At 44.1% G+C, this 12,206-nt stretch overlaps 1 long non-coding RNA gene across 1 annotated transcript; it reads left to right on the top strand.

The window, feature by feature from the left end:
* Nucleotides 1-2,322: 2,322 nt before the first annotated feature.
* On the top strand, nt 2,323-7,772 carry LOC112847925 (uncharacterized). Its single transcript, XR_003221762.1, has 3 exons — nt 2,323-2,422; nt 2,689-2,809; nt 7,132-7,772. It is a non-coding gene; the product is annotated as an uncharacterized LOC112847925 (long non-coding RNA).
* The last annotated feature ends 4,434 nt before the right edge of the window (nt 7,773-12,206 follow it).

The raw sequence follows: 12,206 nt of genomic DNA, 5'->3' as shown, positions 1-12,206 counted from the left end.
GCAGCTACATTAGGACATGCAATATCAGAGAGGGAAACACTGGAGAATTCAATCAATGCTCACTTTGAAATCCACCCTTGCAAAATTTCTTCTATTTCGCTTCAATTCACAAAGCATGATGGTGATCTGATGTGTGTGTGCGTGTGTCTGTGCTGCACGGTGGTGTGTAAGTGTGGTTTGTGTATGTTGAGCATGCTGCATGTTGCAGTAAATCGTAGCAGATTCCTCCCAGGGGGACGTGAAGATGAACCGTGGGGAGGGTGAAGGATCGGCAGAAGGGGGGTTTGAGGAGGGGGGTGGGGGATAGTGGCTGAGAAGCTGACAGAAACATTATTCAAATGATCTCCTGTGCTTTTGCTTTCTCTCTTTTTTTACTTTTTTGCGCTCCCCCAGCTGCAAACTAAATCCTACCATTTGAGTCTCGGTGAGATAGGAAGAGCTGAGGCAGTTTGTGAGCGTTATCCCCCCCCTCCTCGCCTTTGGCTCGTAAGCGCCAAAGGTCCCAGAGTCCACAGCGGAATTACACGCACCTTGGCCATGCTCGACTCAGGGGCCCTGCTGTTTATGAATCAAATATTTGATTTGGAAGGTCTGCCGTCCAGCCTATTTCCAAATGCCACCCGAACAATAGAAAGGTAACGGTGAATCCGGCTTATCTGAGAGAGACCGTCCACTCGCAGACTGCTGGGCCCAGACACTGTTGCTGCTGGTACTATGGGACTGAAAGAGCAGCGAGAGGACGACACAAGACGGAGATGGGGGAGAAGGGAATGGCGTGCGGGTGGGAGGGAGGAAGCATTTTTGCAAAGCTGTGGCTGGACATATTGTGCTTTGATGGGTCGGCTTTCAATTTTACTGCTGTTTTTCTTCAGTGTGGCGGCGCAGTATTAAAGTCTTCAATCTCTAGTTGATATTACAGGACTCACGGCAGATTGTGATAAACAGCACTGCGCCTTCCTGGGCACTTCCTCTCTGAACATCTGTTGAAGCATCACACGGCGACAAAAGCAGTGTAATTATAATGCACCACCTAAACCTGCCTACCGCACAGGACTTGGTGCGGTTCTTTAAAGTAGGTGTCGCTCTGGCAGACGAACAGTCAGCCTGGAAGGGGGAGTGGGTGAGCTGGCTGGCTCGTGGGTGGATGCACATAGCTGTGTCTGTGTTTTCCGGAGCTTGGAAAATCACAAGTGACTGCAGGTGTGGTTTTTCATGTTGTGCCATAGAATTACAGTGCTGATGTTCAAGTATTCAAGTGTGCCGAGTCATGTTTACAGGTACGTGGGGCCGTGTTACACAATGGGACAGGTTTCAACAGCTGTACTCAGTGTTGTTGTACACACTGTACCACACAGGAATTTCAGTTTGCAAACCTTGTCAGGTTTATGTATATATATGTGTGTGTGTGTGTGTGTGTGTGTGCATGAAAGGTAAGGTTCAAAGTGGTCTCAGTGGTTAATTAGAGAATTAGGAGCTGTAACCTCGAAACTGGAAGAGTGCCTCCAGCAGGTTCCTGGAACAACATCAGAGATCTCTGTCGATAAGAGCGCAGTCCGAGGAACAGCTAAGATACTCCACAGAACCCTTCCATGTCCCAGACCTCACACACATAGCATTCTCCCAAAGGGTAACATGTGAAAATGCTTAGTATGAGGCTTCCCACCGTCATATATATATATACCTATGTTGTATAGGACATAGCATGCAGTGCTTCTACATTTCCTAGTCAGATCTATCCCTCATGAGCTTTGCTACATCGCCCATGTAGCCATGGTCATGTTTGTGAAGGTCAGCCAGGCAGCTACTTCCTCTCTTCCCTTTAGATATCAGTAATATCAGTAATATTGGTATTCAATCGATAGTTTGGCTTGCTTGTCTTCTGCATATTTGTTCATCAGAAAGTGGACGTGTCTGTGCAGACTCCTTTCATACAGGCACACTTTGCTCCACCACCTCCTCCCTGTCTGCTGTGTTTATAACGCCTTCCAGATATCTCGGAAATCGGTATGTTGAAACTTGAAAATGACATCACTGCTGAGTTAGCACATTCCAGAAAAAAAAACAGGATGATTTGGTTTGATTCTTAGCAAGCTAGAGCCATTCAGGTATCCATCCATCCGTTCACTTCCACTTATCCTTTTTAGGGTCGTGGGGGGCGCTGGAGCCTATCCCAGCTGTCATAGAGCAAGAGGCGGGGTACACCCTGGACAGAGACAACCATTCGCTCTCACACCTATGGCCAATTTAGATTAATCAATTAACCTATCCCCACAAACTGCATGTCTTTGGACTGTGGGAGGAAGCTGGTACCCTGGGAGAACATGCAAACTCCACACAGAAAGACCCCGGCCTGATGGTGGAATTGAACACAGGACCTTCTTGCTGTGTGGCAACAGTGCGAACCACCGCCCTGCCCATTCAGGTATCACTAGCAATAAATCATAATTATTGTTTCTTGTAGCACATTCATGGATAGAGTGCGCTGTTTATAACAGTTGTTCTACTGATTAAAAGTTTTACAGTTTTACTAATGTTCACGATCGGAACCGCCATCTTGGATTGTTAAGTCACAGAAAATTCCAACTTAGTCGGGAACGCAGCAATAGTGGTCATTAAGATGTTTTTAGAATTAGCAAACCGATGACGATTCATCTCATAAATCGTGACACACTGCTCTCCCCCTTACAGGTTAAACGTGTCGATATCAGTAAATATCTGTATCGGTCATATTGGCCATTGGTATTTATTTGGTATTGGATCGATTCAGACACTGGATGAACTCTGGGCCTGCACCAAGGCCAAGAAGCAGGTAAATGAGGATTATTTTAAATAAGTATAGTAGGTATAACAGGCCTGCTTTAAAACCCATAGTCACACCTCTTCCTGTTGAACCATCCCATATGTACTAATACTGTGTTCTTGTTTTACGGCTGCAGTTCACATTACGCATCAGTGCTGCACACACCTGTGGCAAAACACAAAAGATGTTAGCTAATGTTGCACAACCCAATGCACAGTCAGCGCACATGGTGCAATAGTGGAGCGTATTGTTGCGTATTGGTTGACACAGACAGGAAGAGGGTGCGGGCCCATATTTATAGTCCCAGGAAGGCAATAAGCTCGAGTCCACTCCTACGCCACAAATCCTGAGAGCTGCACAGGTTCACAGGTCAACGTTTAATAGCACAAAGTAATCTGCAGACAAACAGCCCAGCCCACTGTACAGTCATCCAGGTAAATATTGCTGCACTCATTTGTCTCGCCCTAGCCTCTCATGGCCTAAATGTACATTTCATAAATGTTGATGAGCTGCCAGGCGATGAGCAGGCCAGCGGTTATTGCTGTACAGCATGTCTCAGCCCATTGTTTGGGATGGGAACGCCCGTGATTAATTCAGCCGGCTACTTGGAATCACCATGTGGAGGAGGATTACAGTCAAGGTTATTGGCCTGGTGGCTGGAGGCCAAAAGTGGCAGACAGATAGAGAATTGCAGAGAGAGCAGGGGGTGAAAACAAGGAGAGCACAGAGGAAAAGGAAGACGTGTAAGATCCCCACGGTGAATGAGACTGCCTACTTATCAGCTGTGATGCGTGATGTGCAAACAGAGGCCTTTCAGGGCTGCCAGGCACACAATAGCTTTGTTTGCTATGCAATAGAAACTAGTTGTTCGCTGCTGAGTCAATATTTACTGCCTAATGGAATGTGTGCTCTGCTACTAGCCCTGATCAACAACACCAGATTGAAGGAGGGACTTATTACCTCCCCGCTCTGTCTTTCAACCCCCCCATGATCATCCTCTGTCCCTCTTCGTCCTTCCCTCCCTCTCCTTTATCGTACTCTCCCTGCCATCCCATCTTTTACTTCCTTTCCTCCCCCTTGCACTCTCAGAGTTTTGTTACTCCCTGTTCCTCCTTACCCTGCCCTCCCCTGTTCTGTCAGTCACATATCATATCTTGCATCTGCACCTCCCCTTGGCATAGCTAGCAAAAACAGTTGTGGAAACTCCATATAAGGCTCTGTTTGGGGCCGACGAGGTAGTGAGCGAAAAGGAGATCACTTATCAGGTAATTTAACAAAGGAAATATTGAATCCTGAGCGGAGTAGTACAACGATAGAAAAGGAAAAAAATAAAGACTTGACAAGAGGAGGAGAGTCCTGTATTTCTGAAGGCCAGTGTCCTACCAAGGCCGTGACACTAACTGAGAGAGAGATGGCTTAGCGATGAGATCACTGCGCTAACAAAATGATCCCTTTGTGTCTGAGCAGTGGTTGGCAGTGAATGCGCCGCATGTGGTATTTACGCCGTGGCCTCTGATAAACTAATCACAGGCAATTTTCTTAAAAGGTGCACGCAGGCCAGTCGTGCACAAACGCACCAGCGTGTCTCCTTAATAGCACAAAGTGGAACTGGTTTCTTCCCTCTCTGGGTATTGATTGTGCTCTGTCTGCCACCCTCGCACACAGATGCACACCTTTGCCCAGGTGTGCACCGATAACTAGAGGCATGACACACTTGTCTGAGTTCTTTAAAGGTTTTTTTTTTTTTTTTTTACACGCCAGCCACCCCGACAATCCATTCCTTTCAGTCATGCTTCAGCATCGTTTCCTTACAGCCCCGAGGATTACTGAGGAGAGGACGGCTGTGGGAGTGACTGTGCAGGGGTAGCTGGGGTGAAGGGGGGTTTCCATAGTGACACCAAGGCAATGAAAAGATTGGACCAGTGGAGTGCGGAGCCGGTGCCAGGGTGTGTATATGCACGCACGCGGGTTCTGCTCTGTAGCTTGGTTGAGACACAGTGGAACCATTCATGATCTACTATCTGGCCCCCAGTGGCCTTTTCGCTCTTAAATCACAGCCCTCAGATCCCTGCTGTGTTTTGTTTTCACACCCAAATCCACAGCAAAAAAAGAGAAAAATTACTGTTCTAATAGTGTTTGATATTTTCTGTCATCTTTCTCCTCCCACGCATTAGAGCCTTCTCATTTCTGTCCAAAAACTGTGCCAAAGTGGCGAGGTCATGTTTAATACCCCTGTCATGGAGAAGAGAAATTGATGGCTTCGAGTTGTGTGTGTTAATAGTTTTATGCTGGCCGAGGGATAAACAATTAGAGGGAGATGTATTCATAGTCTCTAATTATCCTTTCTGCATGCAGATTAAATGTTTTCATAAGTTTGGCTCTAACGAGCCAAATCCTCTCAATATATGGGCATTACATCTGTCCACAATCCAAAACAAAATCACTTAGCTGCTGTTGTTATCAAGTCACACTGTGCTGTGAGCGAGACTCATCAATATCATTTAACCGGGGAAACTTGGGGCCTCATCCGATTGCCTTTTATAGCCATTTTCCAGTGAACTTGACCTCACACTGAGTCCACTGACAGGGCACTGACTGTGGCTCGAAGTGTGCTCAAAAATGCATTTACTACGAATCTGTCTATGAAACGACTCAAAACGTGCGCACGTCTTGTAAAGATCCCCCCCTCTCTGCCCTGAGCATACATTACAAGAGGAATAATTTTCAAAGGGGCCTTGATTGTGCAGAGCCTATTAATGAAATCTGTGGTCTTTCATAGAAATGACACTTAATGAAGACTATAAATTGGGCACAGACGCCTTGAAAGAACAGTGTCAAATTAGAGCTGAAATTCTAAATCTGGTGTAATACCTTGAACAGTAATTTAAAGATAAGACAATTTCTCGTTTGGCACGTGAAATAATTAATTATCTCTTTGGTCCAAATCTTAACAGGGCTGCTTAGTATGCATATAAAATTCTGAATTGTAAAATCAAATTGACATTATTAACTTATAGTGTTTTAGATTACATCTATTTGCTTTTTAAAAGGTCCCACGGAGTTGAATTGATAATTAAGTAATGAAATGAAAATGTATGATCTAATCAATGGCAGTCCATATTAGCTCAGCAGTAGTAATAATAAGGGTACGGGCACTGAGGGGCCTGCCTAAAACTGGCAGAAGCCCTGAAGAATTAGGTTGCAATATGACTAATAATTATCATCGATCTATAATGAAGCTTTTTTTACTCCTCTTGGATAACTGAATGGTATTTTCTACTCCAAGTGCCTTTTACCACAAGCCTCATTCATGGAAGCTTGTTTCCACCATGGAAAAAAAATTAAAAAGGCCACACATTGGCCGAAATTTCAAGTTGATAAATCAAAATGTTAGGTTTTGCATTAGGTATCTCAAAATTTTGAGTTGATAAGTCAAAATGTCAAGAAAAAAATTGTGAATTTTAAATGACTTTTTAGAATTTCTGAGAGTTAGCGCTGTCAATCAGAAAGCTCCAGGTTCTTCAGCTCTGAATGGCTGCATAAAAGGTATGAAGTGGACATGCACAAAGTGTGCTGGCATCCAGTGTGGGCATCAATTGCAGATATCCAGTGTGGACACGCAGACTGGACCCAGTTTGTTGACGTCACATCAGTGTGGTCATAGTGAACTACTGGACAGCTGATGTCTTCTGTTCCCACATAAGAGCTAACTCTGCCTTTTCAGTTATTTTCTTGAAATTAAGCCATTACTGAATTCAAGATAACGTCAGATGTCTTTTTCAGTGGCAGAAACAAACTTCACACACCCAGTTTTTTCCTACACCCAAGCATCTTGTCTAACATCACTGACTTCATATATTTTTAAAATCATCTCACTTCATCCAACAGTGCTAACGTTAAGTAACGAAAAAAAAAGGAAACCCAATCAGCTTTTCTCATATCTATTCCCAGCTAACCAGATTTCCCACGTCCACCTCTCGTTTCTTTCACCTGCCACATGCCCGATTGTCTTTTGCTCTGTAGCGAAGCCTCCCAGTGTTCCTTGTTGTTTTTCCTGGTGTTCACAGCTGTCTTATGCATGACCTGTTGCCTATTTTCATTCTTTGGTCCTTGCCTTTTTTCCTGCGGTGTGCCTACATTGTTTGGTTTTGCTAGGAGCTTTCTTTGTATGACCCATGCCTGGATTAAAGACTGGATTTGGGATTTTACTCTGCCCCCTGGTGTTCCTTATTACATTGTCATTGTCAGGATCCCTAAATTTTCTGTCCCACTGAAATCCATCATTTATTTCTACATTTTTTTCTCTTTACTTTTCTTTTTTAAATCTTCAGATCACTCTCAGGATGCCGCTAGGAGCCGCTGCTAGCACCTTGGTGTCTGATACGACAGGACACCTTCAGCGCTCTTGTGGAGTTTGTGCCTCACCGGGTCGAGGCGTTTAGGCAGGACGTGTTGGACCCACACTGTGTGAGGCAGGGAGTTTAAAAGCTCTGTTCTTAATTGGAGTATTGGATGCTAACATGCTCGCCTGCATATTTATTATTAATATATGTGTTCAAAACAAATCTGTGAACATTTGAAATCTCAGCTCATGAAAATTCATGAGCATTTTAATATATCTGGTTTAATCCTTTTTTGTATGGAATTTGTTGCTTATTAATCTATTTAAAAGGATTTCTCGTGACATGTTATTTGGTGCAACCATTACCCACGTGGAGTGACCAGCTATAGCAATAACTGTATTCAAAATTGAAAAAGAAAAATACTATTTTAACACATTTTTAAGTCGGTTTTATGTAATATGCATGAACTAATTTATCTGTATAAAAAAAATCACTTAATTTGAAATCTTAAAATGTATGAATGTATTATATGAATAGATATTTATTGTTAGTGTTTGAACAACACTTATTTATCGTTGTTGTTTTAATACTGTATCAGCTGTAACTTCATGGTGTCTTTGTGTATTAAAGTAAAGGAAATCTTATTTATCGATCAGATACCAATAACAAAGTTGGTATCGATACCTTTCAGGTATGATTTTTATAACAACTTACAAATTGTATATATTATCTATATTAGCAGATCTCAAACGAATGGCGACATTACATGTGCCTGTACTCTCCTAGCATTACGTGTACATAGGGCTGGGCGATATGGCCTAAAATCCATGTTGCGGTATAATTTGAAGCATGTGCAGTAACGATATATATTGCGATATATTCTTTTCTTCTCTCTCTCACTCTCTCGCTCGCTATATATATGTCAAAATGACTGAACAGTATAGAATACCATTTTAAGAGCATTTATTGTGCAAAAGTTGTTTTTTTTATTTTTCAACTTACAAAACTTTTCAAATAATTTTTAAGATGAAGCAGTTTTTTTTTCTAGACAATGTAACACAAAATTCTTAAATAACAAATAAAAAAGAAGGTAAATGCGCAAAAATTTTTGAATAAAAGATACAAGTAAAATATCAGTAAAACACTAAATTATACGTTTTTTTAAATAAAGTGCAAAATGTGCCTTTGGAAAACATCAGTCTGCTGGTGTGTAGGGCCACCTTTTTTCTTTCCACTTGACTCACTGGGCGTTTGTGGAGGGCGCCGTTTTTGGCTTTCCTCATATTCCAAAATGTGCTTCGTCTCTTCGCTATTACTGTCGCCTGGCATAATTTGCAGAAGATATTTTTCTGGTTAACATCCAACTGCTTAAACCCAAACCAGGTGTATATGACTGACGTCGCACCGTTCTTCTTTATGAGCACCTCCTCCTCCTCTCCACATGTAAGCTCCATGCTTGCAGCCGCTGCAGTGCTTTCGACCAAAACAGGCGCAGCTTGATGTCACCATCAACATGCGCTATCGTGGTAGAGTGGTATAGTCAAAATCTCTCCCGTTTGGCAAATTCATATCATTTCTTGCATATACTGCTTCTACCGCCCACCCCTATAGTGTACCATATGCGGTTGTTTGTAAAAAGATTTTGTAAAGCTATTTTTAGTGCAGTGTCACTCTGGGGTCAGCAGAATGCGTTGCCATGCATCTTTAAACCTTTAAATAAGTGTTCATCAAACAGTGACGCTAACAGTGCCTGTAATTGATGATTTATAATGTAGTTTGCAAAGAAGAAGGAAAAATATACGTATTTATTATTTATTGTTGTTAGTCAGCCGGAACCATTCTCTGAGTGTCATCTCAATTCATTTTGGGGTTTTGTGTCAGTTCAGTTGGAAAATCTGAAAAATGCTGGTCTGCCAGAGGTACAACAAGAAGAAGGTTAAGGTGAGGTTTAGGACAAGGATTCATCCTCTGTGCAAAACTTCACAGCTGTCACTGGTTACTGAGATATTTCAGTCAGAACAGAAGGCTCACTGCGTGCCCTCAGCCATGCAGCAAAACACTTGCTTGCACAGCGCGATCAAAAATGAAAGATCGAAAAGTGAAAGATGATTAACATTTGTTTTGCTGTAAAACCAAGACGGCTTTGCCCCCTGCAGGGACTTTTCAGTTCTGGTGGTTTTGTCAATATATTTTAATATTTGGCCTGATGCAAGAAGACACAGTGACATAAAAACGCGATGCTTCAGCTCCACTGCTTCATAACAGGTTAAATGGAGCGGAGGGCGATGAGCAATTCTCCAACAATCCCTCTCCTTGGGTTGTTCTTCCCCCTCCAAACCCATCACTTCCTGGTGTTCCGGCTTAAAGCTTTACCCTGTGGGGTCCCAACAGGCTGGAATAAAACACGAGTGGATGCGGCAAGTTGCCATGGAAACTTAATAAGCCAGCAGTTGTAGTGAGAGAGGGAGTCAACTACAGTACCCGGTGAAGCATGCGTCTGAAGGAAATAAATTGAATGCTGTGGAGGGGAAGAAGACGGAGGGAGACGGGAGGGGAGGAAAAAGAGGCAAGGGGGACCGGGTGCTATTGTGAAATAACCTTTTAAGTCGGAATTAAATATTTTGTCGAGAGCGCGCGACTCTGATGTCCCACCCAGGCCTCCTCCGCCTCTCTGCGATGTGCCAGAGGAGGGTTGGAGGTTAAATGGTTGTCTGCGTTGTCACAAGGACACTCTGAGCCGTCTTCTGCCGTGCGTCTCAACTTGTGACCAAGGAGCGCCTGACTGCTACCTCCAGCCCCACCCCCCAGCTTCCCCTAACCTCACCTACAACTGTCACGGCTGTCGGGCCATTACGCAGGCACTCGTCTCCAGGGCGCAATTGATGCGCCTTTAGCTGTCAAAGCTCAAAAGCCTCCAACATGCTACAGTATTGCCGAGCATCCTTTACACCGCGTTCATTAACCGCCAATCTATCATTAATTATTGGCTCCTGGCATTTATGGAGAGGTGGGGAGATTGATAGCGTGGGGGCCGGGTTGCTGATTGAGCCTGTGTATAATGATTCACAACAAGGAGGATCCCTCTTAGCTTTTATTTATAAGGCATGGAGTGAGAAGGGGAGGGGGGCGCTTCTCACCACTTGCCAGAGGTGTTGTACATTGGTCTAGCTAACCCGATAAGTCCTCACGGCAGCTGGAAAACAGCTTTATCTTCATTCTCCACGTCTCTCAGGGTCCGTCTCCATATGTTTTTGGACAGCTCGATGATCATCTCTCTTTACCTCTGCGGGCTCCTCTTCCCCCCGGCCCCCTTAACAGAAACAAATTAATTCCCCTCTGAGGCTTAAGCCCTGGACCCCGCAACTTTAAAGGTGATGAGCTTCCTGCTCTTGATTCAGGGGCCAGGCCACTGCCAGCTTTCTATTATTGGGCTTTGAATAGAATTAGCTATCTGCTGCAATAGCAAAAAAAAATTAAATAACAGCGTCAATGACATCCTTATGTCGCTGTAGCTCTAAATACAATAAAACCAGGCCTCGCTGAGTCTATAAATCATCAGGAAACCTTGGCCTGAAAGTGCCAGCAAAAAAAAAACCAAAAAACCTGAAACGTCTTCCTTCTCTTTTTACACCCTAATTCTTTTTCATCCCCCTCTCTCCCCGGACCTAACACTATTTACAGCTTTTCAGATGCTCAAGCCACCAAAATATACCGTTGTTTTATCTTTAGACAAGTCGATAAGGGACCATATTGGTTTTCTGCTAAAAGCTACGGATTGCGCTGCCTGTATTGACTCATCAGGCGGGCAGTTCAGACCGCAGCTCAGGGAGGCACATCCGTCCACACACACACGCACACACATAGTCCTCGGTTTGCTCACAGCGTTTCATTTTCTGAGATTCACCTGGTGGAGAGAAAGATATTAAAACTAAGAACAAGGATCAGAGCCAGGATAACACAGTGTAACAAGAAAGAGGTAGCGAGCGGGAGCAAGAGAGAACAGAGAGGTACGAGACAGAGCAGACGGAGTAAGACAGGGGAACAGGAATAGACGTGAAATGAACACCCCTCCGGAGCGCTTTATCCTGCATTGTCACGCTCTGTTATACCGGCGGTCTGCTTGATATTTAGTGACAAAGACTAGATTAGGGCTGCCTGCCTATCGCTGCTGTCCCCAATCAACCCAGCGGTGCACAAGCAGTCACACGGAAACCTGCTCCTGCTGGGAGCTAGTGAAAGCTCCTGGAGGCGTCAGGTGAGAGTTAAGATATTGTCAGAGAGGCCAGAGAGAGAGACGGACAGATTCGTTACATCGGTTATTATTCCAGGTCGCGTCACAGTGGAATGGGAGAACTCAGCAGGTTTCATTAAAGCCCCCAGAGTGAGCTGTTCAGCAGGCTGGTTAGTGTGCAGATTCTGGGAAAGCATTGAATAGATGGAGGGTTACTGGAGGTGACTGAGATAAAATGAACTAGTGTGTTTTGGCCCGCAGAGGTTATTATATGTTGTTGCACTGAGGGCTCACAAAAGGCTGGTCTGAGCTACAGCTCGGTCAAGCTGTTTATTATGAACTAGGTTGATGTAACCAGAAATATCCAGAGGCTTAGGAAGCCAAATGGACAGCTGCCATTTAAAATAATACCAATAATGCATGGGTGACTATCATTAGGCAACAGGATAAGCTTTCAGAAGATGTTTGACTTTATGCATTATTCTGTACCGTCGCTCATAAAAGTATTCCAGGAGATGGAAATCTGCCTCCGAAAGACTTTCATCTGCAGGCTGAGAACAGTTCCCATGTTAACCCGGGAAAGACGAGTGTTGAGCTTTCAGCAGAAAGCCACAATAGTAGAATTAGGATTCATGTAGCGTTGGCTTTACAGGTACTCTTCCAAATGACTCCATGGAGCCCTTCAGGCTGCTGTCAGCAGAAACCCTCACAGGAGACATACAGCTTATATGCCCTTGGTGTTTCACAGCACTGGAGCAGATGGTTATGATATGGATTACACTGACAGTAAGTCAATAAGACCCAGATCTTGGGTTTGCACCGGATTAGTCAA

This window comes from Oreochromis niloticus, linkage group LG9 (assembly GCF_001858045.2).
Source record: "Oreochromis niloticus isolate F11D_XX linkage group LG9, O_niloticus_UMD_NMBU, whole genome shotgun sequence".
Classification (NCBI taxonomy): domain Eukaryota; kingdom Metazoa; phylum Chordata; class Actinopteri; order Cichliformes; family Cichlidae; genus Oreochromis; species Oreochromis niloticus.
The sequence above is the reverse complement of the archived record's forward strand: the minus strand, read 5'-3'. Positions and strand labels throughout refer to the sequence as shown.